Source organism: Tauraco erythrolophus, chromosome 2 (assembly GCF_009769465.1).
Source record: "Tauraco erythrolophus isolate bTauEry1 chromosome 2, bTauEry1.pri, whole genome shotgun sequence".
In the NCBI taxonomy this organism is placed as follows: domain Eukaryota; kingdom Metazoa; phylum Chordata; class Aves; order Musophagiformes; family Musophagidae; genus Tauraco; species Tauraco erythrolophus.
Window position 1 is genome coordinate 86,211,712 of NC_141466.1, and position 27,713 is coordinate 86,239,424.

Below are 27,713 nucleotides of genomic sequence, written 5' to 3' on the forward strand. Positions count from 1 at the left end.
AAGTGTCTGGGATATCTATCACGGGTTTTCCTCTAACAAACCCAAGAATCACATTGCTCCTTTAGCATGTGCAGAGTCTCAGCTCCCACAGTTAAAAACCTCTCTGCTATCTAAACGCTTCCCCCACGCATTTGCCCTTCCGGGCTGTTTCTCCACCATGATCATGCATAACTTGGGCCTTCCTTCTCACCTAGTACTTCACAGTGCAGTGTAGGTTGAAAACTTTGCTAGGTAAGGAGGAGAGAAGCTTCGTCCTCCTTTGCCAGGACCAGAAGGCCAAGAGGTAACCCTGTGCAGATGTTCATGCTCCTATGACTGCAGAGAAGCTCATGGTGAATGATTAAGAATAAAGAAGCAACAAGCAAAAAACAAGACCAAAAGGTATGCCGTCAGTAGTATTGCCATTTACAAGATACATGCATATGACAATTTATACAGAGAGAGGCAGCAGATAGCATTTTGAATTTCACTGGTAATACATTGTATATTGGCCTAGCTTTAATAGCTTTCATCTGTCATCTAACGCTTCAGCTTAGATCAGCAAAGGCTCCAGCTTCCCTTTTTAATGACATTTATTGTTTTCCATATTCATCTTTGCTGTGCACTAGGAATCGCTGTCTGGGGGAAACCTAGCAGAGCAAAGCTCTAAGTGGGGGAAAAATAAATCTAGTAACAAAACCACGTTTCCTTGGGGGTAATGCTGTGAGCCACAGGGCTTTCTATTAAGGACGATCTCCAGCAGCTAAGCACTGAGGCACAGGATTTGTTCGCAGGTTTATAGGCTGACAATGCCTGCTTGAACCAACCTGCACATATGAACATCTACAAAGACTGCTTCCTACCTGACTGGAGCAATCCACCCTGTCCAGCCTGTGCTGCGGTAGGCTGTCCCCAAAGCGGCGCAGGAGCATCAAGCAGCAAACCAGCGCTTTGAGAAGCTACAGAAGAGGCTGGGACAGAGGCAACGACATGCTCTGAGTGCCAAGTCATCCCTACTCCTCCCTGTTACTCATTGCCCTTCCAGAGAGCTTTCTGCTTTGCTGGTACTTGCTGCTCACACCCAGAGGCAAGAGCCAAGTTCCTATCATCTTCGAAGGAGTTGATGGCTTTCTCTTCTCCACTGACAAGAGCACCTAGGTACGGGCCTCTATAAATCGCTTTGATGAACTTGGATCAGGGATCCGTGTTGACAGAATAAGAGCCATTGGCCAAAACAAAGTTCAGCTCAGACTGAGGCTGAGCCGCCTTTCAAGCCTGGTTAACCACAAATATGAATGACAAAGCCTTCTCTTCCTGTGCACCTTCTGCCTCCCACGGGTCCTGCAAGAGTGGAGGATGAGTGTAGATGAGAGACCATCTTTGACTAGTTCTGGACTTGAGCAGGAGCCAGAAAATACTGGAAACAGATGTTTTTAAGGGGTAATAATTTTTCCTAGAAGTTTCTCAGCCACCCAGAGACACTGCTTACCTGAAATAGTGTTTGAACTAGTGGAATATTGCTTTTAGAGCTGGGCAGGAAATATTTTTCCTATCCTATGAAAAGAAATCTTCCATTTATATCCCTCCTGAGGAAACCATGCTTTGTTAGTCTTCTTACTCAAGTAAAGGAAAGCAAAACAAAACAACAAAACCCCCCAGCAATTAAGAAACCACCTGTGCTTCCCACCATAGCTAGTAGACAAGCAACTGCGCACTTCCTTGGAGTACAGGAGAATCAGGTTCAAATTCTTGATCTCCCCAAGTCAGAGAGACCTTAATCTTGCTCTTTCTACATCCCTGATATCCACATGGGTCTCTAGGCTGCTGATACTTCACTGACAATATTTTCAGGAGTTTTTGACAACCTGAAATTCCCTGCAGGATGGCAACTCACCTGGACCCTGTCATGTGCTACTGAGTTGAAACGTGGAAGTTCGCAGAGGAGCTCTTGCGAGTAACTTGGAGCCATGGAAACTGCCAAAACAAAACCCGAAAAGCCTTCCATGGTGCTGACATGACAATTGCACATTGCTTGTAAACTGTGTCCTGGGTAACAAAGTGTGAGAGATCACCAGATTTATGCAAAATACCTTGCATCTCATGAGGAAATAACTTATCATAGACAGGTAAGATAGTGCCCCAGCCTGTTATTCCCACTGTAATTCAGTCCAAATGTATTCATCTTGCTTATGAAACTTGAGAGGGAGTTTCACACAACACAAATTCAGAGATTCTTCCAGCTCATTCTTGGCTTCATATGCTGAAATAAGTGAACTCCACAGGCAGGACGAAACCAGTTTGGCAGCTTTGCATAGGGAAATGGTTGTATTGATAGGCAGGAGCTTTTGAAACAGCTGAGGCAGATACTCAAGGTATATAGCTACTATTATAACCAAGGTGTTTTGGAAAGACTTCTGAAACTGCTGACCTAGAAGAAGAGTGCTGGAAAATATTTGTCATATCACTTTGTAGTTGTACAGGAAATCTGATAAAGCAGAACTCTATATGCTCCTCCCCTCGCCCCGCCCCTTTACACGAGCAAGGGGAATGCCAGGAATACCATGGAGCAAAGACTCCTGTAGGTGGTCCCATATAGCACTCGAGTAATTACCACTTTTGTCTTAGACCACTGCCTTATATCTGGAAGAATAGCACTGAGGACGGCAGTGCATACCTCAATGCTCCAGTACATTCAGGTTAACATTTACAGGCAGAAAAAGAAATGCCTTAGTGTTATGGATAACCAGATCCTAAAAACAGATTAAAGTTCTTGGTTTAAGAAAGAAAGAAAGAAAATGATAATAATAAAAAAATCTATTCTCGGTGTCTTTAACCAGCCTGTGAAACATAAAAGCCTTTTACACAGAAGTTGTCATACAGGCAATTGTAAGAGTCAATGTACTTACAGATCAGAAACAATACATTCATTTATCCTGATCTAGATTGAATCAAATTAGTGCCAACATACCACAGCAAGAACTCAAACTACAGGCTACCTTTTCCACCATAAAACTGAAATAAACTTACACATGCACACTCGGAAGGTACTTTTGTACAATTTACATACATCCGACTCAGACTGCATCAGAAATAAAACCAAATTCCTCCATAAGTTTGTTAATGAATGTATGAATCAAGATGTCTCAGATATCTATTATCTCTACTTTAAAAAAAAAGCATTACCCCAACATTGCATGATTTTTGATGGAGGCTATCTAGTCACAGATCTTATTTTTGACTTGCAATGCTAATGTGACTGTAGAGTAGTTAAAGGCAGTTCTGGATAAAACTAGAAGAGGTCTTGATAAAATCTGCAAAATCCTAATTTGCATATGCTCAGCTGAGAAAAAACATTTTCAAGTGGGCAAGTTAAGGGATGTTCTTTTCTGCCATCATGAAAGACGTTAGGAAAACAGAATGTATTTTTGTTATCTGTTTACAGGGCCATTTACTAGAGCTTATTAAAATGTGAGTGCCCAAGATAGCATGACTGAGCCTTGACTTCTTTCCCTCTGCCAATTCCTGCTACATGGAAAGTCTTTGTGCCCATTTCAAACTGGGGAGAAAAAAAATACCTATAAGTTTTTTTTTAAAAAATCTTTAACCCATAGACCCAGAGATTCTAAAACCTGACAAATTCAATTGTGTTACAGTCACAGACACTCAACCTCCCTGAAAAACTAGCATCTTAAACAGATTACCTAGAAGATTATCTGGTTTTAAAAACCCAGGCCAGGTACCCCTCTGATCGGCTTTCCTGTTCACCATTTGCATGGCTGTGACGGTATGAAGCCAGAAAGTCTGACAGGCCAAGCCCTTGAGACTCAGGATTCCTCACCAAGTGCTCACCTGTGGCCCATCACCATTGCTGGAAACCAGAAGAGCCAACACCCCTACCCACCCACCCTGAGATACCACACCTGTAGCACAAGTTTCCTTCACACATCAACCAGTAACAGTCTTTTGAGAGGTTTTTATTGTTAAGATTGGTCTATCTTCTTTTGCCTTACCCCCTCTCTCAGTAAGCTAGATCTTTTGTTCAAGGCTTGTAGAGCATGGTTGTGTTAAAGGCTGCGGCAGATGGTGAAGACACATTACAGGAATGACAGCAGAGACAGCAGGATACACATGAGATCAACACGAAGCAGTGCTGCATAGTAGCGATACTGAACTGTGGCATCATTTATCACTGTAGAAAGCAAGACATAAGGTTATCTCAAGGAATTGTTTGAAATCCCACTAGGTCTTTCCAACCATCACCCTGCAGTTTCAGCTATCGAACAATTCCGTTCCCTGTCCTTCAATCTGGCTGGTTTGGTATCGGAGAGGAGGAGGCACTTTATTGTCCATGTAGCTCTTTATACAGAGAAACGAGCAGTCTCACGCAGCACTATGAGACAAGGGAGTAAGTGCCCTTAAAACTAGAAAAAAAAGGCAAGAAGCAAAATTGTCTATGTAAAGCCACAGGGTAAAAATCAGCAGCAGAGCAGGAACGAGGAGTTACCCCGGCCCTCAAGCACTGCTAATTCCTCTGGATGATGCTTACCCCCACTTGCAGAAAGATTGAACAAAAGCAGTTTTCCTTTGAATGCCAATCAGCTCCTTTACCAGATACTCTTAAATCTAACTTTATCCCCTGATTGCTGCAATTCTGCCACATTAAAGCGGTTCTCTGAAGTAACTCTGATTTATTCACAATACTGCTATTTAGCAGCCGGAGCATCAGAGCGATACGGTTATGTTTTGATTTCAATTCAATTACCAACAGAGTAGAAGCCACAGCACAAAGCCGAGATACACACAGCATATCACAGCTGTTGCAGCAGTCACACACCGGCAGCCCGATGCCTCCCCTTCTCCAAATTAAAGCCTTCCTGGAAATACCCCTGCACCACACGGCCCTGGACTAACACATGGAGGCTCACAGAGTTTAAGCAGGCAGACCCCAGCTACAAGGCAGGCAGTTTTTGTGTTCTGAGAAATGGATTAAGACCCCCTCCTCACCAACAGGGACAAAGCTGGATTCAGGAAGCACCACCAGCTGGAGAGGCTGTAGAAGCTAGGGTTTGAGGAATGGGAAATACCACGTCCCAGGAGGACGCAGGCCCTTCACATGAAAGAGATCTAAAAGCTGAGATTAAAAAAAGAGCTCAAAAGGAGCAGTTCTCTTTTCAGAGGAGAAAGGAGAAGTCACCTCAGGCCAAAGCAAGAACAGCTCTTCTCACAGACCTATTTCAGCACAGCTGGGACCAGTCCCTCTGAGCAAAGCGGATGGGTGCCCACACCTCAGCAGGGTCAAGAAACGCCTCACCACAAAAGACTTAACTCTCAGATTTATCTCTACTGCAAACCTCAAACATCAGAGCACCAGAGCTGCAACATGCAAAGATACAGCTGCCTCCTCTGAAAGCAACCTTTTTCAAAGGACCCTGCCAATCGGGCAGCTAAAGGGATGCTCAGATACAATTAAAAAGGACACATACACTTTCTGCAGTCATTTTTTTGCCATATTCTGTTCTACTAATTGTAGCCAAGCTGCACGAGGGCTTAACAGGTAGAAATCAACACTCACCAGCAATTTTTAGCAGAGATCTATGAAGCTCCATCCACAAAACCACTTCCGGCACTCTCAGCAACTGCAGCAGACACAACTTCACAACACTTTGCCATCAGCCACCCAAAGACGGTCAGAACCCACCTCACTGCTCAACAGGGCTGAGCACCTTGCTCTGGGCTGTGTGGCCAAAGGGCTCTTGCAGGGGCATCTCATCATCAGCCACAGCTGATGAGCACTCACTACTGATGGAGGCTCCAGTGCTTGCAAGTCATGAGATTAATTACAGCTTTGGCTACCACACTGGCAAATTAGATTACCGCCTTCAGGTGGCCTGAATGAGCAGAAGAGCCCTCACCCCCATGCACACAGAACACAGGGAGTTAGAAAAAAAACTCAAAAGAGGACAACAGTAGCAGCTCAGGTTAACAGCTCAGTTTACCACTCTGCTAAAAGCCCTGGTGATTTTCTTAATCCCATTTTTTCTTTAATGCATTTGAGTAACCAAGCAGTCAATTCTGCGTGTATTAGATACTGATTTTTACCCAGAGTTCAAGGAGTGCTCTGTTTTGGGAAGGTCTATGTTTTACCTGGAGGAATGAGCTGCTTTTAAGTAAAGCCTGCTAATGTGACAGAGCTGTAGTACCAAGGACTTCACCAGCATTCCTTGGGGAAGTGGCTGCATTTCTTTACAGCTTCCCTGGAAGCTGTGTCAGCTCTGATGAGGCAGCCGCTTCTGAGGCACCAGGAGGCTGCATGGGCTCCAGAGAGCCATCCCCTCACTCCTCCTTTTCTCCCCTGTGCCTGGGAAAGGCCTTTTTACTCTAATGCTGAAGGCTGCAGCTTTAGCTAGGGAGATATCTCTGGTTTTGTCACCCTCAATTCAAAAGTAACACTGTGAAATAAAAGCATCCTGCCCTGCCACTCCTTGGAGACAGAAATGAGGCCAAAGCCATTAATTAATTCCTGTTCTGGGGTCCCTGAGAGTTCTCTGGAGCTCAGCATCCTGCTCCCAGGAGCCATCCCCAGGCAGCTCCCTGCTGGCTTACAGCTTATGATTTAGAGGAGCAGCTGAAATCTCTGAGAGTAAACACCACTGCTTTACTTTGCATCTAGGTTTCTGTGTATCTCATGCTCCGTGTCTCCGAATGCAGTGGTTTTCAATGGGTTGAAGGGTGTTTTCTCAGAGCAGGACTTTGTAAACCTTGTTTAAAGTAAATTCAATTATGGAGCAGAAATTCCTCTCGCTACGTTTCTGGAGTTCCCAATCACCATCTGGAGGAGCTGCCTGGCTCGGGGGAGGCCAAGGGATCAAATTCGGACTGGAGCCTCACTTGGGAAGACTAAAGTTAGGTGAGAGGAATCCCAAGCAAGACGCTGCAACAGCTGCTGAGAGTATTTGTGGAGCAGCCACCAAATGAAATATAATACAAGGTTTTTAATTGGGTACATTACTGGTTTTAGAAATTAAGCTTTGCAGCCCTGTTCCTGTTTTGGAGTTCTTTTAACTGCTGCAGATGCGAGATGTACTTCATCACCTCCAAAGAAAATAAGTGCCTACATCCCAGTGATTTCAGTAGGAGCTGAGATCTTCCAACTCTGGGGCTTTGTAAGCCATTTAGTTTCCTTCTCCAGTGACCAGTTTGTCTGTACATGTAACTAAATGTGAGACTTAAATCTTTATGTAAGGAACAAATTGGTAGACTCCATGATTTTTTTCAATCAGGATCCACTGAAATTTGGGGAAAAAAAAAAAACCCTCTCCTAGGAGGCATGGCTCTGCTGGCGGACAGAAGGAGACGCCAGTCCCTGCGTTGTCACCCCTGGCTGAGCGGACTAGTCTGGGCAGTGAGAAGCCGCAGTGGCTGGGTGCTGGGCACCCCACAGCTAACCTGACCATGACCTGCTCTGCTCGGGCCCTTTTGTCAGCTGATACTGCCAAACTTAGTGTAAAATGTGTAGATCTTTTTTCTATTGTATCCTTTTCCACCCAGCCACCCTTACCACTGCTGCTGGATAGCAGCCACAAGTAAACCAGCAGGTTATGCTCTCTGTGAGCTCTGAAATTAGCTACTGTTAGCAGTCATCCTACACGTTCTGCTACTGCATTGATATCTAACTTGTTTGTATTCTGGATTATTTTTTTTTCTGGTTTATTCCGCCTTGTGCATGCAGCCAAACAGGACGATAGTACATAATTGACCAAGCAGTTTTCTACAAACTATTTTTGTGTTCGGTGAAAATGGGCTGTGCACAACCCGAAAGCACTAGATGGGTTGCTGATATGGCTATATTCATATTTGGGATGTGCCTAGGTTATTGTGTCTACATTTGCTTACTCCGAACACTGTAATGTTCACACGTGAACCATCCTAAAAAGAATTGTCATTTCATAGACAGCATTTATTGTAAACACTAATATGACAGTTTACTTCTACACTTGATATCCACTGGGCTAGGGCGAAGGGTATTTTTTATTATTATTTAGAAATCAGGAAGAGGAAAAAAAAGATTATTTAAACTATCCTTGAAAAATTCTTGACTTTTGCTAGGCAGTTATTTTGGGTTTATTTTCTTATTTTAAGTGGCAAGATTAAAACAATAAACAAACAGAAAAAAAGATTAGTCATGTCACATTTGTGACAGTATGTTAAGAGAGATCCTGGGCTGATCATTTAACTTGCAAAATCAAACAATGTTGAGCTGTGAAGTAAAAAAATTCTCAAAAATCATAATTCCCTGAAATGTTAACTTATTCATTACTGGCGTGAAACCGATGAATGGGGAGAGGAAGCAGTGGTTAGACAGTAACTTATCTTACTAGACTGGCAAGTGTTCACAAGATAGTTAGGTAAACCAGCCATCCATCAGGCATCATACACTTGCTGGATGTAGCTCTGCACAGATGGCTGCAGCATTCTGCTTATAATGTGATGTGACATGACATGACACGACATGACATAGCATAACACGATGTGACATAACATAATATAACATAAAATAATGTAACATATAACATAACATAACATAACATAACACTTTATGTATTTCCTGCATTACACCAGACTGAGCATAGTGTGTGGTGGCCCTCGTTTCCCAGCGCTTCCTACCAGGAGACGATATGGGCACAGGATGGCAGAAGCTCAGACTCGGCTTCAAATGCGAACAGTAAAACAACAGCTACAGAAAGAGATGCTGTGTTGTAAACCATGACAAGTTGCACTCAGAAAGGAGCCCAGCTGGAGTTCAACTAAGACAGGACTGCAGATTTGAAAAGACCTTTTTGCTGGAGAACAGCTTGATCTTGCCTGAAAGCACATACCAGACTGTAGAAATTTCTATAAGCAAAAGAACGAATCTGGCTGTGAGAGAAGTGATTAAACAACAGCTTTAAGGTTCAGTGACAAATATCTCAGCAGCATCTGAAAGCATTTGAGGGGCCTGATAGTCCTTGTTTTATGGAGTGCCAAAGAGAGAAGAAATGCCTTTAGAAAAGCAGTGGAAATCCACTGTGTGTAAGAGTAAAATCAGGCTCACTCTAATGCTTCAAGATGACTCCTTACACTCTTGTTCACTCTCAGCCACCACCTTTGCTTCCAGGGGAAGGTCCTATTTTGAGCTCTTCGAAGAGGTCTAACAGCCAAGCAGCTTGCTTCGTGCCAGAGCGTGCCAGAGCCTGCGGTGCCATGTGCGATGGCAAAATGAGCTGGAAGCCCAGCTGACCCCTCTCAAGCCACCAAACCTGATGTCTTTGGGCTTGTCTTGTTAATTTTTGAGGATTCTGCAAGTTCTGTGAAAGTTTTCTGGCCTTCAGCTGCTGGAGCAGGGAGCAGTGGTAGGAGCAGGAAGGTAGACAATGGAACAGAGAGGAAAGAAATTATTTATTTCCCCCTAAAATAAAGAGTTGTCTAACTCTGGCTAAATTAAAACCACACACGTATGCACTTACATATAGTTGTCACTGGCATAAGACAAAACATAGAAAAAATTATCTCAAAAGTAGTTTAGCTTTTGTAAGTAGCTAAATTAAGGCAGTTGGACCAGGACTTGCTTTTAAAGTGGATACTAAACAGGCATGATATAATACTATTTTTGGAGACTTAAAAATGGCTGAAATCTTTCTAAGCCATGAATTCCTCCAGAAATGTCTTGCCCTGCCTGGGAATAAACACCCTGAGGCTGGATTCTCCCTATGCATTTCTTCACTTAAGGGCAGCATTTGGGGGCCAAGAGTCTGGCTGAGCCCTTCCAAGTGCAGGGAGCACTTCAACAAACAGGCTAAACCATCTCCCTCTGGGCGTCACAACTCAGTAAGGCTCAGTCCACGTAAAAGGCTGCAGGATCCAAGGCTGGAGGGTGTGATTCAGAACATGCCTTATATTGTTCTGAGAGATGAGAATTAGAAAAACCAGTTCCCTCATTTCCATTCTAAAAGGCTGGTGGTGGAGCTGTGAGTCACTGGGGTGATAGGAAGGGTTGCTGACATTGGCTGCTACAGATAGGGAGGACCTGTCCTCTCCATGAGGACTGGTGTCATGGACTCTGCAGAAGGAGAATGAGATTGCTGTCAATCCTTTACAAGCCTCAGCTGCTGGGGCAGGCAGGGCATCGCTCAGCCTTTAGTGCAAGCTGCAAAGTAGTCCAGCTGTCCTCTCGGGATTCAGTCACTACAGCACATTTTGAAAGATAGAAAAATGTGTGTTTAGAGTAAGCCCTGCTTTGAAAACCTCATTCTCAAGGCTCCTTGGGCAGATCTATCACTTTGGTTTTCAATGGAGCAGAGCTGATGGCGGTGGCAGGATGGAGGGCTGAGTTTGGGCTGCCTGCCGTGCCCAAGATAGACTACGTTTGGGATGAAGTATCTGTGAGGCATCTTCTCTGAGGCTTTGACAGAAGGGAAGTATCAAGAACTGGCCACTGCTGTAAAGCCCCTTTTATCAACAGTGTTGAATGCTCTTATTTGTTATTTTTAGTGATGCCACTCATCCAGATGTGTTTACAACATAAGCTCCACAGCCCAGGCTCTTCCCTGTTGCCCTCTGGATGGAGCTTGACATGGCAGGTTTCCATCCAGGGCTGCGTCCGCAGGTGCTGCGGCGATGCCGACTGTAACACCTGTAAGACTTGCTGGCGTGACGAGCGTCTGCCCGTTTACACAACGCGCCTTTGTACCTGGAAGATGTTGAATCAAATCCTCGATATGTTCAAAGGGTGACTAGGATATCCCTGTTTATAGCTGTTTAACTGTTTTGCATGGCTTGGAACAGCAACTGCCACAAGCACAGACAAGCAAACCATGACAAGGGATGCTTCCATCTGGCTCCCGGCAGCGCCTACAATCTTTCCAAAGGATGTGTTTGTTTTGTGGGGGGAAATGAAGCACCTAGGTTGGGGTAAGGCTTTAATAGGCAGGACCAGTGCAGGAAAGCCTTGTAATACACTGCCAGTGACGTGCTAGGCAGAAATGACAGTAAGCTCATGGAAATATATGGAAATTCGACATCCCGCCTCTCCGTCCCCCTCCCCACCCTCTGGTATGTATGACTTTGAATCTGCTTTTTGAGAGCCCCTGCTGTGCAGGGGCTGTCCATCCATCTGGCAAGGTTACAAACACATTTCAGCTCTGTCGACAACACGCCTGATGTAACCTCCTTTCTACAGCCTCTGCTCTCCTCCTTGCGATCTTTGTTTGACGCGGAGGAATGAAGCCCGGCAAAGCAAACCCAATGAACCGCGAAGAATCGCAGGGCCCAAACTGCTGGATCCCGAGAGGGGCGAAGCAGCGGGAAAAAAGCACAAAAGGAAGAAAGGGGAAAGGAGGTGGAAGAAAGAGCTAAAAAATACAAAGAAGATCTTACGAAGAAGGGGTGGAGGAGAGAGGATAAGGAGAACGCCAGCAGAGATGGGCTGCGCCCTCGCGACGGGGGTTTACCACTCGGTTATTACTTGCTTTGCAGCTATGTTACATCTGTCAAAATCTCAGATTCTGCCTGTCGAGGTATTTACATTATGCTCACTCATGACAGCAGCGGGCCTGTCGCCCACTTCCCCTCTCCTCTCCGAGGCTGTTAAGGAGGGAGAAAGCCTTTGTTTATTTGTCAACTGTGATTTTTTTTCCTACCAGGAGACTTTCCCTAGCCAGGTCAAGGAGTGGGCCCCCGCTATAGAAACGAGGCACAACAATATTGCAGGTGCTGGTGATTGTTATGGCAGTTGGGGAGAGATATGGAAGTTCCTGTGTTAATCAAGAATTGTGTTTACTTATTTAGCTAAGAGCTAATGTGTTAATTTAGTTGTTCAGTAATTTATTTTGTGGGTTTTTTTTATATGGCACCAAGGCAAACTACTCTGTACACATTAATCAGAAGTTCTACAGCCCATGACTTTAGGACTTTTTATTAGAAATTAGTTAAGAAAAAAATGAGAACAGTCAAATCTCTCCCTGATATGACTCGGTGGAATAGCTGTTTAAATACTGAGGGCCAGTGCGCTGAATACAAAGTATGTGAGTCAGAAGCGTTTAAGATTGAAATAGACTCTTGGTTTTGTTTCTCTAAGAAAGAAATTTAAACTGTCCTGATAATTTATGGGGGAAGCCTAGGCCTTCCTAGCTTGATGCCTTTGAGTGAGAGCATGAACAGGGGAAACTTTCCTGAAGAATTTGCAGAGGGAAAATTTACCATTGGGAAACACAGAGCTTCCCTGGGAATTTACTGAAGTGCGGTGGGATGCTGAGACACTGGCAATGACCAGCTTATGCTGCCACAGTTGCAGGCACTGTTCAAACGCAAGTGCCTGTCTAGGTGGTCATACATCTGTAGCTGAGGAACCAAATGTGTTAGCAACTAACATGGGAACATCCTTCCACTTTTCCATTTCAGTGTTTTTTCAAGAGCAAGTCACACTCTGACTCAGCCTCGCTAAAAATATGCACTTCAAAAATAAAATATCCCCCTGTGCCCTAGCTTCTGAGGTGGTGGAGCTTCCTGACACAAGACCTCACATGAGCCACCAGCAGCTTTCCACAGACTTTTTAAAAGAAATTAATTTTTTTGACCTTCACTATTTGTACATCACACTGCTCGTACTGAAAATGGAGCATTTAAAAAGGCAGGGAGAAGGGCTGTGTGGCTGCTGCTTTTGCTTTTATTTAGAGCTTCAAAGGCAGTTTGAAAAGAAAGGCATGGGCTGCAAAAATTCCAGCCAGGTCTGCAACCTTTAGAAAACTGAGAGTTCAGCTGGAGTCAGTGGAACCATCTCCCTTAGTAACAGCTCTCGATCTGGCCCCAGGCTTCTGCATTTCAGAGGGAGCTAATATAGAAAACACTCCTCATGGGTTTTGCAGGGTCTTTTTGCTTTCTTTCTCACTGAAATTGCAGCTCAGTTTTGCTTGTTCTCTGCTGAAGTACACAGGTTACTGCAAAGTCAAAATCTGCTTACGTAACTGTAGAGGAAGATCATGTAGCTGCTTGAAGTCTTTCATATCTATTAAACTTAATCCAGTTTGCCAGGCAACAAATAAGAGACGGGATCACTCGTGTGCTGTGTTACTCTACTTAAAGGCCTTTTAACAATTTGCTATTGTTTAAAAAAAAATTGCATGTCGTCTGTATTAGTCGCAATCTTCCTCCCAGGAACATAACTTAATTACTGTTACCGGATTTGTGTGCCTAATGAGTTTGGTCCCACCTATTTTGCTTGTGAACCTGTTATTTCACTGCCTTAAAAACGTGGTACTTCATTATTACAACTGTGTTGCTTCTTCACTAAATGCCATGATATTTGTTTTCCTCTAGGCTGGAAGGACGAGCAGAGTGTTTTGGCAGCTTTGTTTGGCCTGGTAGCATCCCTGGTTTTGCCTGTTATTCACAAACTATAAATATAAATGTTTAAAAAAAAAAAATTAAAAAGTGATGTTGGATCATTCTTATTTTATGACTGTCTGAGACTGAAATTCTCACTCTTGTAATGGGAGCTTGAGAAGTAACATGGTGGCAAATGCCCAACTGAAGCAGTTACGTGCTCCAGTGAGGCACTCAGAAATAACACCACTCACCTACAAATCTGGGGCTTTCTCCTGCGTGCCTCACCACGCTCCCCCTCGGCTGCTGGGAAGCTACTTGATAAAGAGGTGGCACCATTCCTGCTGCAGAATGTATGGTGAGAGACTATTTTTCTCCCCCCGTCTGCATCACACTATGGTCACGACGACAGGCTTCTTTACCTGCTGGGTACTTGTTTTGCCACTGCTGGGCTTTGTTTTGTTTACTTTCTGATTTTAATATTGTCACTTTAGTATGTGGCCTGAGCACACAAGGCAATTTTTCCCTCTGACTTGACTTTTTTTTTATGACAGGTTTTCAGCTTTTGTTGACTTTGCCTATAATGAGTATTTTGAAAGACATTCATACTGCTGCCACATTGGCTGGGTCTTCACTTTTCCTTTTTCTGCACTCAATAGGAACTGTGTATACAAATGCCACAAAAACTGGCTGGCCATTCTGTTCGGTACAGAGACAAAATGGCTGGAGAAGATCACAAATTCTCTGACCCAACTACTTTTTTTCTGAAATTATCCTGATTTACAGTGTTCCAATTAGAATTTGTTACCTTTGTTGCATAGCAGAGGCTTCCCACCTGCCTACTGGTCCCTTTCTTTCTTCCTACTGTGAGACAGATGCAACTTCCTGAAGAAATTTCATGTCTGATGCTAAATACCAAAAGTCACAGGAGAAAAGGATCTGGAGAGAAATGTTTGCTTTTCCATAAGACAATGCTTCAGATTGGTTTTTGCCTTGTCCCCAAAGATGTCAGCTTTGGACTTCATTTTCCATCAGCACTCTTTGCAACTTAAAGCCTATTACAGTATCATCAATAAGAAGAATTTCTTTAGGAGATTAGATCATTTAACATGGAATTCAGCAATACTGGTACTTTTAACCTCATTCCATCCCAAAGGTGATAAATGCCTTATTGTGCTCAACACAGGTGTCCATTGTCTGAAGTCTCACTATTTTCAAGAGTCCTGCTGAGCGAGGTTGAATACATTCTGCTTTTGTCCCAGTCAGGTGCTGAAAATTTCCCAAGTCGCTACAGGGAAAAGCAGCACTGAAAAGCATAGCACTGAAAAGCGTTATTAAGGTTGCCAAATTACGTGTTCAAAAATTAAGTAATCAGGAATGCATCATGTTTGAAATCACCTTGCTCACACCCCTCTTTCCTTATTGTAGGACCTATGGCAGTGACCATACACAGTGGATTGTGCTCCCTTGACGGGCAGATGTTCAGTACTTTCTGTTTCAAATGCAGCCTTCTGCAAATCACACCTCTTTTTCTGTGCACTATGCAAACCCTTCTCAGAAAACTGGATGTTTCGTCCTCTGGCTGTCTGCCGGTTGAACACCACAGTCTTTGAACCCATCTCAAATGCTTGTCCAACAATTCTCAAGCTGCTTTTCCCAGTACAGCCTTCCTGGCGAGCCCCGTAACACCCCTCTTCCTTTGCACAGTGACTGAGACAGCGTGACATCCTCTGCCGTTCTGCTCCCAGCTCCTGGCCTCATGGTGCGTCTCACGGGCCACCCACCTCCCCACAGGCTGATCCACACCTCAGGACCTGCTGAATTTGTGTGCGACTTTACACCACAGCAGCTCTGTGAGGGGTGGAGGCTGTCTGATCCCCGTTTCACAGCTGGGGCAAAGAAAGGGTGAGGTCAAAAGGTAGCATTGATGTCAGCATCTCATTTGAAGCAATGAGGGCATGATAATTCCGGCATGTTTGGCAATTTAGAGCATGAAACACACCCACTAGCATTGTCCATTGTCAGCCTCTGCAGCTGGGAGAGCTCCAGCGTCTCAAGTCAGGCACCAAAAATCAGAAAAAGAAAGACAGTGCCAGTGATCAGCAATGCCAAATTTGGTTTAAGTGGCATGTCAAGCATGACACAGCATCCCTTTGATGGTTGTAAGGACAGAATTGGATTTTTGAGAGCAGCGATCTGTTGCTTCACCCTTGAGATAAGCTTTTAATTCCCTGTACTTCAATGCTTAATTCACCCTGTACCTCCTGATTTCTACAGCAGATGAGGCTTCTTTCTCTTCCCCAGTCTTCCCCCCTCCATCAAACCCACTTTCTCTCCCATTTCATCCCATCTCGTCAGTTTCTGCTCCCTGGGTTTCTCCTCATGCCGGTGTCTTTGCCCAGGCTGTTCCCTTTCTCCCAGTCCCAGTCTTCCCTCTCCCCAGGACCTGACAAGCCTCACTCCTTCCTGGTGCCCTCGCCTCATCTGAGGGTGCATCCCTCAAACTAAACTAGCTAACTAATGAAAATGGTTACACGTACAGAAATACAAGCTGTACAATTCCAGCTGTACACTGTGACAACTCAAAGGCTACTTCAATAATAGTTAAAGTTGTCCGTGGTGGATGTGTTGCAAACTGAGAACCTATCAGAAGTGCAAGGGAAGGTGCAAGTATGTAAACCAAATCACATGTTCATCTTTAAGATGTGGCCATTTGTTGATTTTTTCTTTCTAGTTGTTCTCCTAGTCAGAGATATTTTATCAATGATAAAACAAGAGCAGAAGCAGAAAAAACATGTAAAAAGTGATAAAAACAATACCCAGAGTTTATTATTTCCAGTTACTTGAAAAATCTGCTCAAAATGATGAGCTACAAATGAACACATCTATGTGAATAAAGACCACTTTTGTCCCTCAGCACATCGTCACCTCTTATTCCCTTCATCTCCCTACAGTATGTGCTGTGAGTTATGGCTGAGCTTTCCTTTAGTTACATTCAGTGTTTGTTTTTAATTTTTCTGCTCTTGCCTCAGAATCATTCCCTGATGCTTGCATGCTTTTCCCCCTGCTATTCTATCTGTAAATACTTTTCCCTCCTATTAAAATAGAAAAAACCCTCTGTCAAACAATGAATCACCTCATAGTAAAAAACTCCCAGAAGTAGAAGACACTGCAAGAGTTCCCAGTTTTGAGAGTCCGCATATATAGCCAACTAGAAGTGAGAAAGGTAATGAAATTACCACAACCATGTGGAAAAAAAAAAGGAAGTTGATACAAGAGTGTATGTGTTGAGGGAGCGATCTGTGAGCATTTTAACTGAATTTTCCAATTTCACCTTAACGATTTCATGAAGCAGAGGTTAAGCAATATTAGCTCCACCTGCTCTTAAAACTTATTTTCTCTTCACCAGGTAGCACTCCTCCTCTTCATAAAGCCAAAAACTTCAGAGTTCCCTGCAAGACTGTTTTCCTGGTGAGTACCAGCCACTGGTCACTTGCTGCACCAGGACTGCAGGACTCTGACCAAGGTGTCCTGGTGGGTAGTTCTGAGCCAGTAGAGACTTTAGCGGGATCTGCTGCAAGCTTTTGCCAAGACATATGCCTTCCTTCTGATGTTCAAAATTTGGTGATGTTTCTACTGAAGGCTGGCTTGTACTAAGAAAGATGGCATGAACTGGGATATTGTAAAGGCAGGCACCTATTCTCTTCTCATGAAGGAGTTATCTCCAAGAAAGTGTTGTTAATGAAATGATGGGAAATTGTCAGGAGTTGAGCCACTACAACTGTTTACTGAATGAACAATAATCAGTTCCCTGAGTCATTACGAAGCCTGTTGAAACATTTTGAATATGCAAAGCATGCACTGAGAAATAGATACAGGGCTAGACCAAGACCTAATGTGCCCTCTAAAAGAAGCTATGTCTGGCCTAGGAGGCCAGGAAACGACCAGAGATGAAGACGCATACATTGTTTCTCGGGTACCCCTCCAATGGTTACACCTGATCAGGGATAGAGTAAAGCTCCTCAATTCTTGGTGCTCCTTTCCCAACACAGGACTGGGGCGATATCAATGACAACACCACCACTGCCTTTGCAATGCTGAAGTCATATCTCTTGTTCACAGGAGCACAGTGTGAGTGACAACTCACCCCCATCTCTTTAGTCCATAACACCAAAGGCAGGTGGGTCTTTAATATTTGTGAAGACTAGAGCTGCAGTACTACCAACTTTGGTGTGTCACAGGTGCATTCAGGATAGTGAAAGCAAGGCAGTTAATGGTACAAAGTCAATAAGTAGAAGTTAAAGTGCACTAAACTCCTATGCAGATGCCCTCATCTGGGAATAAAGTCATTCTCTAAAGAGGATTATGCTGCAGTGAAAAGATAATACTTATCTGAATGAGTCTGCTCACCTGAGGATTTAACACACTCCATGCCCTGTAACAGAGGTGCATTAACATCACACATTGAGTTGAATCACTTAGTAGTTGTTGGCTGTGTCCCATATTTATATGGTCCTGTTGTGTTCTATGTGTGTGCCTGTGTGTTCTGTCCCTTCCTCCACTTCTGTCTCTTTTGAAGGAAGATCTTCAGAGTCAATGTCAGAACCCTTTTTTACCATGTGCATCTACACTGCCTACCACTGACTCTACATAGCCCCACGATGCTACCATGGTACAGCCAATACATGCTGTGACCCTATTTCTTATTAGTATTTTCAGGAAACAGGTCAAAAAGTATCCCATATGGTATCCAGCATACATTTTGTATAGAGCACTTCCAAGCATAAGGACTGGGGTTAAGGCTGAGTTTGGTGCGTGTGAGACGACACAAGCATTGTATAGTGGCAGGCAAAGCACAGACACCCATCCGTGTTAGCTTCAAAAGCAGAAGCCCTGTAGTCATATCATTACGCTATTGCTAGTGCTATAGCTGATTAGTTCTGCTGACAGGCAAGACTAATTACCTTAGGCACAGCCCTGTTATCTTCCAGCTATACATCCTTAGGGAATCAAACTAACATTTGTTACTGCTAATAACCTGCAGCCCATGTCATAAGGTGGCCCAAGACCTGCCAATGGTACCCTGGGATTGCTGGCTCCGCACTTATGTGTGAAATAGAGGTAACCCCAAGATCCACCCCCCGAGCATGCCCTGGTGGTCAGCAGCAACGCTTTCCCTTCATTGAAGTGTGGGTGCCGTCTTTCACAGCATTCCCAGTGACATAATTTCAACTTGCTGGCCAAAACCAACTCTCTGATGCAACTTTTTGTTCTGGCATTTCTTTAGACATGATCAGATTTTTTTTATCCTAATGATCTATTGATCTAATGTGCTGCAGTTTCACTGGTGTTCCCATGTTAATTCCATCCTAGTGTGGCATCACAGAATCTTTTGCTTGCTCATGCAGTGTAAATTAGCTTCAGCTCAATTAACCTCTTGACATATGTTGTTTTTTCTGATTTCTCATCAGATCTGCTAGTTTTCCTTCAGACCATCAGCACTTGGTTTCTTTGTCGAGTGCTCCTCTGCGTTGCAATACTGTGCTGTTTCAGCGTGGCTGCTGTGACACAAGGGCACAAAGCCACTTCCCAGCATAGATTTCTGAGGAAGGCAGATGGATTCTCTGGTGCATGAAAGCCTCTGGCCTCTTGGTCCAGCAACTCTGCATTAGCTCAGTGAAAACAAATTATAGAATGGAAGAGCACAAGAGCTAGGGCCCCTGAAATGAAGCTTGTGAACTTACATTTCCGTATAATTCCTATCCCTATAAAAGATGGTGGGGAGGTGGGGGAAGGGCTCTTTACATTAGTGTTGGGTGATAGAACAAGAGGAAATGGGTATAAGCTTAGTCAGGGGAGATTCAGGTTGGATGTTAGGAAGTATTTCTTCTCTGAAAGGGTTGTCAGCCACTGGAATAGGCTGCCCAGGGAGGTGGTTGAGTCCCCATCCCTGGATGTGTTTAAGAATAGGGTGGATGATCTACTTGAGGATATGGTTTAATGGGGATTAGGGATGGTTGGACTCGATGATCTCTAAGGTCTTTTCCAACCTAGAAATCTATGAATCTATGAATGAATGAATTTGGCCCAGTGCTATCAAGGTTAGGTGTGCACAAGATGCAGTATACAGAAGCAGTTCACTCTATTCATCTTCATCAACTCCTTTCCTTTAAATTACCCCTAATTCAACAAGGGGAGCTCCACTCATTATGGTGAAGAAGGGTATTACTGCATGTGAAGAACACACAAATTTCTAACGGTGAGCTCCCATTTAATTGAATTCAGTGAATGACAACACCATGACATTGCCAAGATTAATGACTCAATAATTTTTGAGACAAGGCAAAACGTGAAGTAAATTGATTGCATTAATCTCTTTTTTTTTTTTTTTTTTTTTTTTTTTTCCCTTGGAAACAGTATTGCACCAGCTCAGCAGTGTCTTGGAGAAGAAGCCCAGCTACTTCTTCTCTGGTCAACTCTTGCACTCTGACATCACTTTGGAATAACTTTTAATGTAATTTCCTCGTTGTGGAGATGCGGGCTGACGATAATTGAGCTGAGATCTCGACAGACAAAATGATTAATGCAGAGGGCTTTTTGGAGTGGAAACTTCAGTTATTATTAGATTATTCAAGAGAAAGAGAGAAGGTGTCAGAGCATGGAACTGAGGACTACAGTGACTGCATATCTCACTCTTGAAAAAGTATGAATAAATCGTAATTTCTGCCATCTTGTTAGTAACTTTTATTCATATAAAAATTGGTTCATGCCTAAATGCAATGTCAGATGTAACATCTTGTTTAAAAATTCATTTGCAGACAATGAAATGCCTTCTTCTTTCCTACATGTGGTAGAAGTTGAGATGGCTTTTCACATAGTATCTGTGTCAGTGTCTGTCAAAAGTGCCTCTGCAAAATGTAGAGAGTAGTGTTTGGTATTGCTCAACATCATTTGTAGTATCACATTTGTTTTTCACAAGATAGTCACAGAAAAACAACAGTTACAAATCTAGTGAGAAGACTGGCCATTATTACACAAGCATAGAGTTTTGTTTGCCTGCAGAAGACAGTGACAAAGACAAGCATTCAAGAGCTAGGATTTTGCTAATTAGGATATAGATTAGAAATGTTAATCAAAGGACCCTAGAAGAGGATGGAAGACAGAAGTAAGGTAACTCTTCATAGGATACCATCTGGACTTCAGAAACCGATCACAGGTGTTGAGAAGAAAGTTTTCTCAAGTAAGCCATGTGAAAACTCGAGTATTTGAGCTTTGGATGGCATAGACAATCAGTCTTACCTTTTGCCCTCTGCTCTTCCCTTCCCTTGGGCAAAGGAGGAGTGACAGGGGAGACAGCAGCAGGCAGCAACAGTCATCTCTGGCAAAGAAACTCCGTCTTGTGTCAATAAAGGGAGATTCTGGCGCCTAATGTAAGATTTCAAAAAAAAACCCAAAACATAAAATGGCTGAGATCCACAAAGAATCTTTACCAGTAAGTATAATATTAACATCAGGATTTCATAGAATCATAGAATGGCATAGGCTGGAAGGGACCTTAGAGATCATCTAATCCAACCTCCCTGTCATGGGCAGGGACGCCTCTCAACTAGATCAGGCTACTCAAGGCTCTGTCCAACCTGGCCTTGAACAGCTCCAGGGAGGGGGCATCCACAGCCTCTCTGGGCAATCTGTTCCAAAGTTTCACCACCCTCGTACTGAAGAATTTCTTCCTAAAATCTAATCTAAATCTGTTCTCCTTCAACTTAAACCCATTTCCCCTTGTCCTATCAGTGGACACTCTTGTAAAAAGTCCCTCCCCAGTCTTCCTGTAGGTTCCCTTCAGGTATTGGAAGGCAGCTATCAGGTCCCCCCGAAGTCTTCTCTTTTCAAGGCTGAACAATCCCAGCTCCAGCAACCTGTCCTCGTAGCAGAGGTGCTCCAGTCCCTGGATCATCTTTGTGGCCCTCTGAACACACTCCAACAAATCTATGTCTCTCTTATGGTGGGGACACCAGAACTGGACGCGGTATTCGAGGTGGGGTCTCACAAGACCAGAGTAAAGGGGGAGAATCACCCTCTTGACCTGCTGACCACGCTTCTCTTGATACATCCCAGGATGTGGTTGGCCTTCTCAGCTGCATGAGCGCACTGCCGGCTCATGTTGAGCTTCTCATCTATAAACACTCCCAAATCCTTCTCTTCAGGGCTACTCTCAACCCACTCTGTGCCCAGTTTGTATTTGTGCCTAGAATTGGCCCGACCCAGGTGAAGGACCTTGCCTTTTGACTTGTTGAAGCTCATGCAGTTAGCACTGGCCCATTTCTCAAGCCTATCAAGGTCCCTCTGGATGGCATCTCTTCCCTCAAGTGAGTCCACGGCACCACCCAACTTGGTGTCATTGGCAAACTTGCTGAGGGTGCACTCAGTGCCGTCATCCATGTCGCTGACAAAGATGTTGAACAGCACTGGACCCAGAACAGACCTCTGAGGGACACCACTTGACACTGGTCTCCATGTAGACATCGCACCATTGACCACAACTCTTTGAGTGTGACCATCCAGCCAGTTCTTTATCCACTAAGTGGTCCATCTGTCAAATGATTTTTATTACTTTATCTGCTTGTATTATATTGCATTATTCTAAATACTTTTCCCTTAAATTTCATCTAATAGTTAAACTTACCCAGATTTAACACATGACTTATGACACATAACAACATGTCCCTCAGCCAAAGTTTCATGACCCATAGAGCAAGGGTCCTGATATGGATGCCCTGCTTCCCAACACAGTCGTCTCAGGAAAAGAAGGCAGCTCAGGATCACAGAAGCTGTGCTGGCCCCTCCAGGATCTGTTTTCTCAGGGTTTACCAGGGAAGAAGAACCTCTTGGAAAGCAGGTACAAAAGAAAACCTCCAGACATGTCTGAAGAGGAGCAGTTCTGAACTTTGCGATTCCCAGAGAAGGTAATAACAATGCTGTATCTCTTGCTGTTTCCCCATTCATTCTCTGGGTTTCTGTGCTTTTAATCCTAGAGCAGATCCAAATGGTGTGCAATGATGCAGAACAGACACTGTTGAACCAGAGCCTGAGAAGATCAGTGCTGACCACCACAACAGAGCAATCAGTTCCTGCGGCAAAAATTGGAGAGGGTCCATGGCATTGCTCCTATGACAACTGCAGAAGAGCTAACACCTCTGAGAAACAGGGTCCTTAGAGAATAACTACATCCTTCTGGCTAGGGACTGTCTTCTTGCAAAAGAAGATGTAGGGCTCTGAATGTGATAGGCCTTTGAAATTTAATGCAAACCAGTTGTTTATGCAACTAATATTTGGGGGCACCTGCAGCCTAGGATTTCATCTTCTTTGCTTTCTGACCAAAGGGAGTTTCATCTCTGTAGACATTTATATGAATTGCAATTACTGTTCTGTCCCAGTGTGCCTTGTTTTGTAATGGCTAATATCGATGAGAAAAAAAAAGCATTTTCAGTCTGAAAACAGTTCACATTCTACGTCAATGGCTAAATGTGATCTCCTTGGTTTAGTGCTGTATCATTTACCTTGCTACCCGACTGCAAGCCACCTCACCCAGACCTAAGTGCATGAGAGATGACATGAGCAGGGAAGACTGCTTCTTTCAATAACATTGCAGTGGCACCGAGAATTTATGACCCTGAAAAGATGGACGTTTACAGTCACAGAACACTGAATCATTACAAGTTTTGAAGGAAAAAGGGCAAGGATAAGTTTTCCACTAACAATAAATAAACTTTCAAGGTTCAAATACCTTTTGGTATGAGCTGATGATCAGTGCTCTGTGACTGAGACTCCACGGCAAGAGGCAAAACCTGTGTGTTCAAGGATTTCTGCAGCATTGTTCTTGCATGCCTGGATAAAGGCTTTCTGCACACTTATAGTCACATTTCCATGAACGTCTACTCCTTCCTTCGGGGTACTGTCAGCTGCGCAGTTCCAATTTCAGGCATGATGGTCTGCCTTTGAGTAATGCTGGAGGCTCAAGAGACTACATGAAGTTTACAAGAACTGAAGTTAAAGATTGTCCCTGCAGTTCAGAGCATGAGTGCCACAATCCAGGCATTTGGAGGCAACAAAAACCATTTTGAAAATGATCACCTTGAGTGCCACAAGCCAGGCATTTGGAGGCAACAAAAACCATTTTGAAAATGATCACCTTTGGGGAGATCATGTCACGTGCAGAATGGCATGAATTCGTTGATGTTTGGCCAGGAATTCCAGCCATCTGAAGAGATCAGTAGCAAAGCAGTATGTTAATGACCTGCCTCGCTCTTAACCAGAGGCAAATGAGCTTAACTATAGCCCATGATCAGTAGAATTTGCTCTGGGGATATTCTCCAGTGAGCCTAGGAGCAGCTATAAGGCATGGCTAGGGGAAGGAGGAAACATAGGGAGGGAGGGAGCCGAGTCAGCACTAGCCAAAGGCTCCCCAGGCATGTGGGAATCTATAAAACCAGTCTTATTGCTCCTCCTGCCAGTCTTACTTTCCCTTCATGGTGGGAGTACTAGGAGCCAGCCTGTTTTCCCAGAGTGGTGGCACAGGTAGAGCAGGCAGAAGGGAAACCAGCAAAGACCTGAACTAGTGGGGTGTGAATCACCTAGCGATGCTGTTCCTTCCCACCTCCATCACAGCCGGCTGTGGGAAGTATACAACAGTATGACTTTCCTACTCCACCCCCTCCCTTCTTTCCCATCTATTGGAGTTAAGGATTTTGGTAAGTGTTTGGTTGCCAAAAAAGAACATCTCTTATGTGTTCTTCATTAAAGTGGCATGAATAGGCAGAACTTCAGGGAAGTCACACACGATATATAGAACTCAGGGTTTTGTTGTGAGACAAAAGTCAGGGATCTCATCAGGGTTACATTTGCCATCATTAATCAGCAGAAGAAAAAATCCTTCAGCAGTGCTGACAGTTCCAGTTCTGACTTCCTACTAGATTTAGACCAGATGTGACTCAAGTAACAAGACAGCAGTGGAAAATAATAATAATAATTCCTTCTTATTTGGTAAGTGAGAAACGTACAGATGCTCAGCTCCTAATTAAATAACAGTGATAGTGCAGGTGGAGGAGACATACAGATGGATTGCTGGTTCTCAGCTGTGTGTTGCCACATGCCTTCACTGAATTCAGGTCAGTCAACAGCTGGTTTAGATGGAGCATTTCCCTTTACTCTTCACCCTGGGCCAGAGATAGCTCATGTTTCTCCCCAGGGGCAGAATATGGACTACTTGTGGCCTCCTAGGAAGGTGAGGCTGAACGCCTTCTGTCACAAGAATTTCAGGGGCTTGCAAAGATAACTGAATAACCCTTCTTTTTATAGGGCTGGCAACTCCTCTCCCCCCCTCCCCACCTTCTCCTCCAGCGGCAGTGATTCCTCAGAACTCTGCCACAGGCAAAGCAGGACATGGGGCCAGTCTTTCTGCTTCATGCTCACAGACACCTACCATAGATGGTAGGTGATGACATCCAGTCCTGGCCACACTCTATACCTTATTTCATCATGCAGCTACACTGAAAGGAGATGACTGAGAGAGTTCAGCCAGAGTCCCTTCTCCCTCTTCTTTTAGACCTTTGCTAAAAGTGACATCACCTATCCAAAACATTGTCTGCAAGTCAGACATTGTTTTTAAATGTGCCAGTCTCGCTCTGATTACACTAAGTGTGGGACTGAGTTTACCAGTAAGAAGAAAATGAAGTGCGTTTCAAGATGGCTTTACAAAGATTTCTAGCATCAACTTTTTTCTTCACAGTGTCTGCAGGACTCAGACTCATGAAGAGCATTTACACAGCCACAATAAATTCTATTTTTATTTGAGGTAATTTACATAAATTTTTCCAAGTGCCTGAAACAATAGGCACAATGTAATTGGCCTTCAAGAAGTCTCTGAATACATTACAACTAACAAACGATAGGGACTTTGGTACTATATGGTGTCTTTCAGCCAAATAAGACAATGTTCTCAAAATGTTGGGCAAGTCCAATGCAACTGTAGACAGTCATGAATTGCCTGGGTACAGAAATTGTAGGTACAGGTTGTCTGTCCTGCAGCCCATGAGGAAATGTGGAGGGGAAGGAAGGAAGGAGAAGACGTCCCAGAGCAGAGGGTCTGGGCTGTGCCTGGCAGCGTTACGAACACACCCAACAGAACAGGGAGCAATGGCTCATGCCAGAAAACATCTTCCAGCTTTGAAGTAAGTGGCAAAGGGTCAGCTCAGGATACGAGATCTGAGGCACACACTGGAGTGAGTATTCCTCTCCTCATCTGTGTTCAGTGAGACTGTAGATGAGGAGCGATGTGTGTTTGTGTGCGATGTGTGCATGGGTACCGCTCACTCAACCATTACTAAACCACAATCTGCTCTGAAGTGGTAGACAGATGCCTCTAAACTGGATGCATGTCTACACAAAAGGTTTGTGATCGGTACTTCATACAAATAAGTTATAAGGAAACTGAGACGTGTAAACTGTAATAATGTAACTGGAACTCACCCAGGACACTCAAGGCAGCAACCTTTCATTACTGCTGTGAAGATTGACGTGGGAGCTGGAAGAGCTTTACAAAGGGTTAGATGTTTAGAGCCTGTTCAAAAGGCTGCTCCTCTGACAGCCGACTCTCCCCTGGCACTGTTTTATTGCACTGAGTGAGAAGGCAAAAAATAAAAAAGGCCAACTGCTGACCTACTTCTCGTGGTACCTGCATTTGCCTTGTGTCATTCCAGGTACAGAAAAAGTCCCGAACTCGCCTCATTTATGGGATTTAGCTGTGCTTCAATGCAAGGTTCAAAGCTAGGCTGTGGAAGAGAAAACGCACAACTATAGAATAAAATGTGCTACAAATAAAATCAAGTAACTGAGGCTGGAGAATAATGGTAAATGACCAGGTAGCACAGAAATAATCGTTTTACTACTTTGAATTACAACATATCAAGGGAATTGTCACCGAGTCCAGTTTTATTAATGCAATACATAAACTGATTCAGAGGAGGCAAAATGCAAACTCCCTCCTGAATTAGTTTAACCAGTATGAATTTGTGGGTAGACTAGACCTCAGTCAGAACAAAAGAGAAAATAATCCCCTTGTAATGCAGCATTTAACACCTAGTAGGCAGGTGATAATTGCTTCAGTCCAAGGGGATTAGCACATTGTAACCTCATTATAATGTAAAATGTAACTTCCCTATATGGGGTTGTCTGCATGGAAAACTTATAGTGGCATAAACAAAGGTATAAATTCAAACTGATTTAGTTTTACTGGAATAATTCCTGGTGTGAATTTATTTCTTTGGAGAGAAGAGTGTGTTTAGTTTGTGATGCTTGGGGTTTTTTTCCCCCTTCTTTTTTCTCCTGCAGTTTAGTCAATGATGTTTTACAATTAATTTAAGATAAATAGAAAACTACCACTATTATTCCTGAACGAGAATGTACACACAAAAAGCCCAATCTGATGTAAACTATATTATTTAACTCTACATCTTTTTACCAACATAATGAAGAAAATTTTCCTGTATAAACAAGATTTAGGCCAAATGAAACTTTACTTCAAGCAAACGTTGCAGTTTCATGATAAGCTTAAACAGCCCTAGATTCCATCTTGCTACTGCCCTTAGTGCTGGTAGCAGCATTTCAGGGAGCTGTGTATCCAGACATATCAGATATGTTAAAAGTAATTTTACAAGTAAAGAATGAAGGAAAAAATCCTCAATTTTGAGGAAAGATCAGTCAGGGTAGGGAGTAAGATATGGCAGGTTGCCTCCGTCTAGCAGGGCTTTAGACTGAGTTCAGCTCACTATGAAACCATATAGTATTTTTCTTATATCCTGAGTATGGTAGCTTAAGCTGTCTAAAAACCAGACACCCTGGTCTGAGTTAGTAGTTTAGTTTTTTTCTGTTTTCAACAGCGACACACAAGCCCTGTAGACTCTTGACCTGCCCTGGACACTTAGCTTAGTGGATCCTGTGCCTCTTCATTATTTAATGCTAGGTGAGATGAACCCCACCCTGAATGTCCAATGAAATATGCCGAAGCAGTTCAGTCAACTTCAGTTTAAATAGTGTGGGTTTTTTTAAGAGTTCGCCCAGAATGAGAGACATTGGATGTCAGCCAAGTCCTCCACTACTTAATGACACCAAAGCATTCTTAAACTAAGGAAGTATAGGGTTTGGGGGAGTCAGCATTTATTAACCAGCAATAGTATGGAGCCAAGTAGTAATGCATTTAAGGAATACTCATATACAGAACCACTAGACAAACATTAATTCTTGCTAAAGCAAAATGATTCCTGATCTTAGTGGGAATTTTGGCTTAATTTGGTTGCAAGATCAGATGCATGGAATACTTGCGA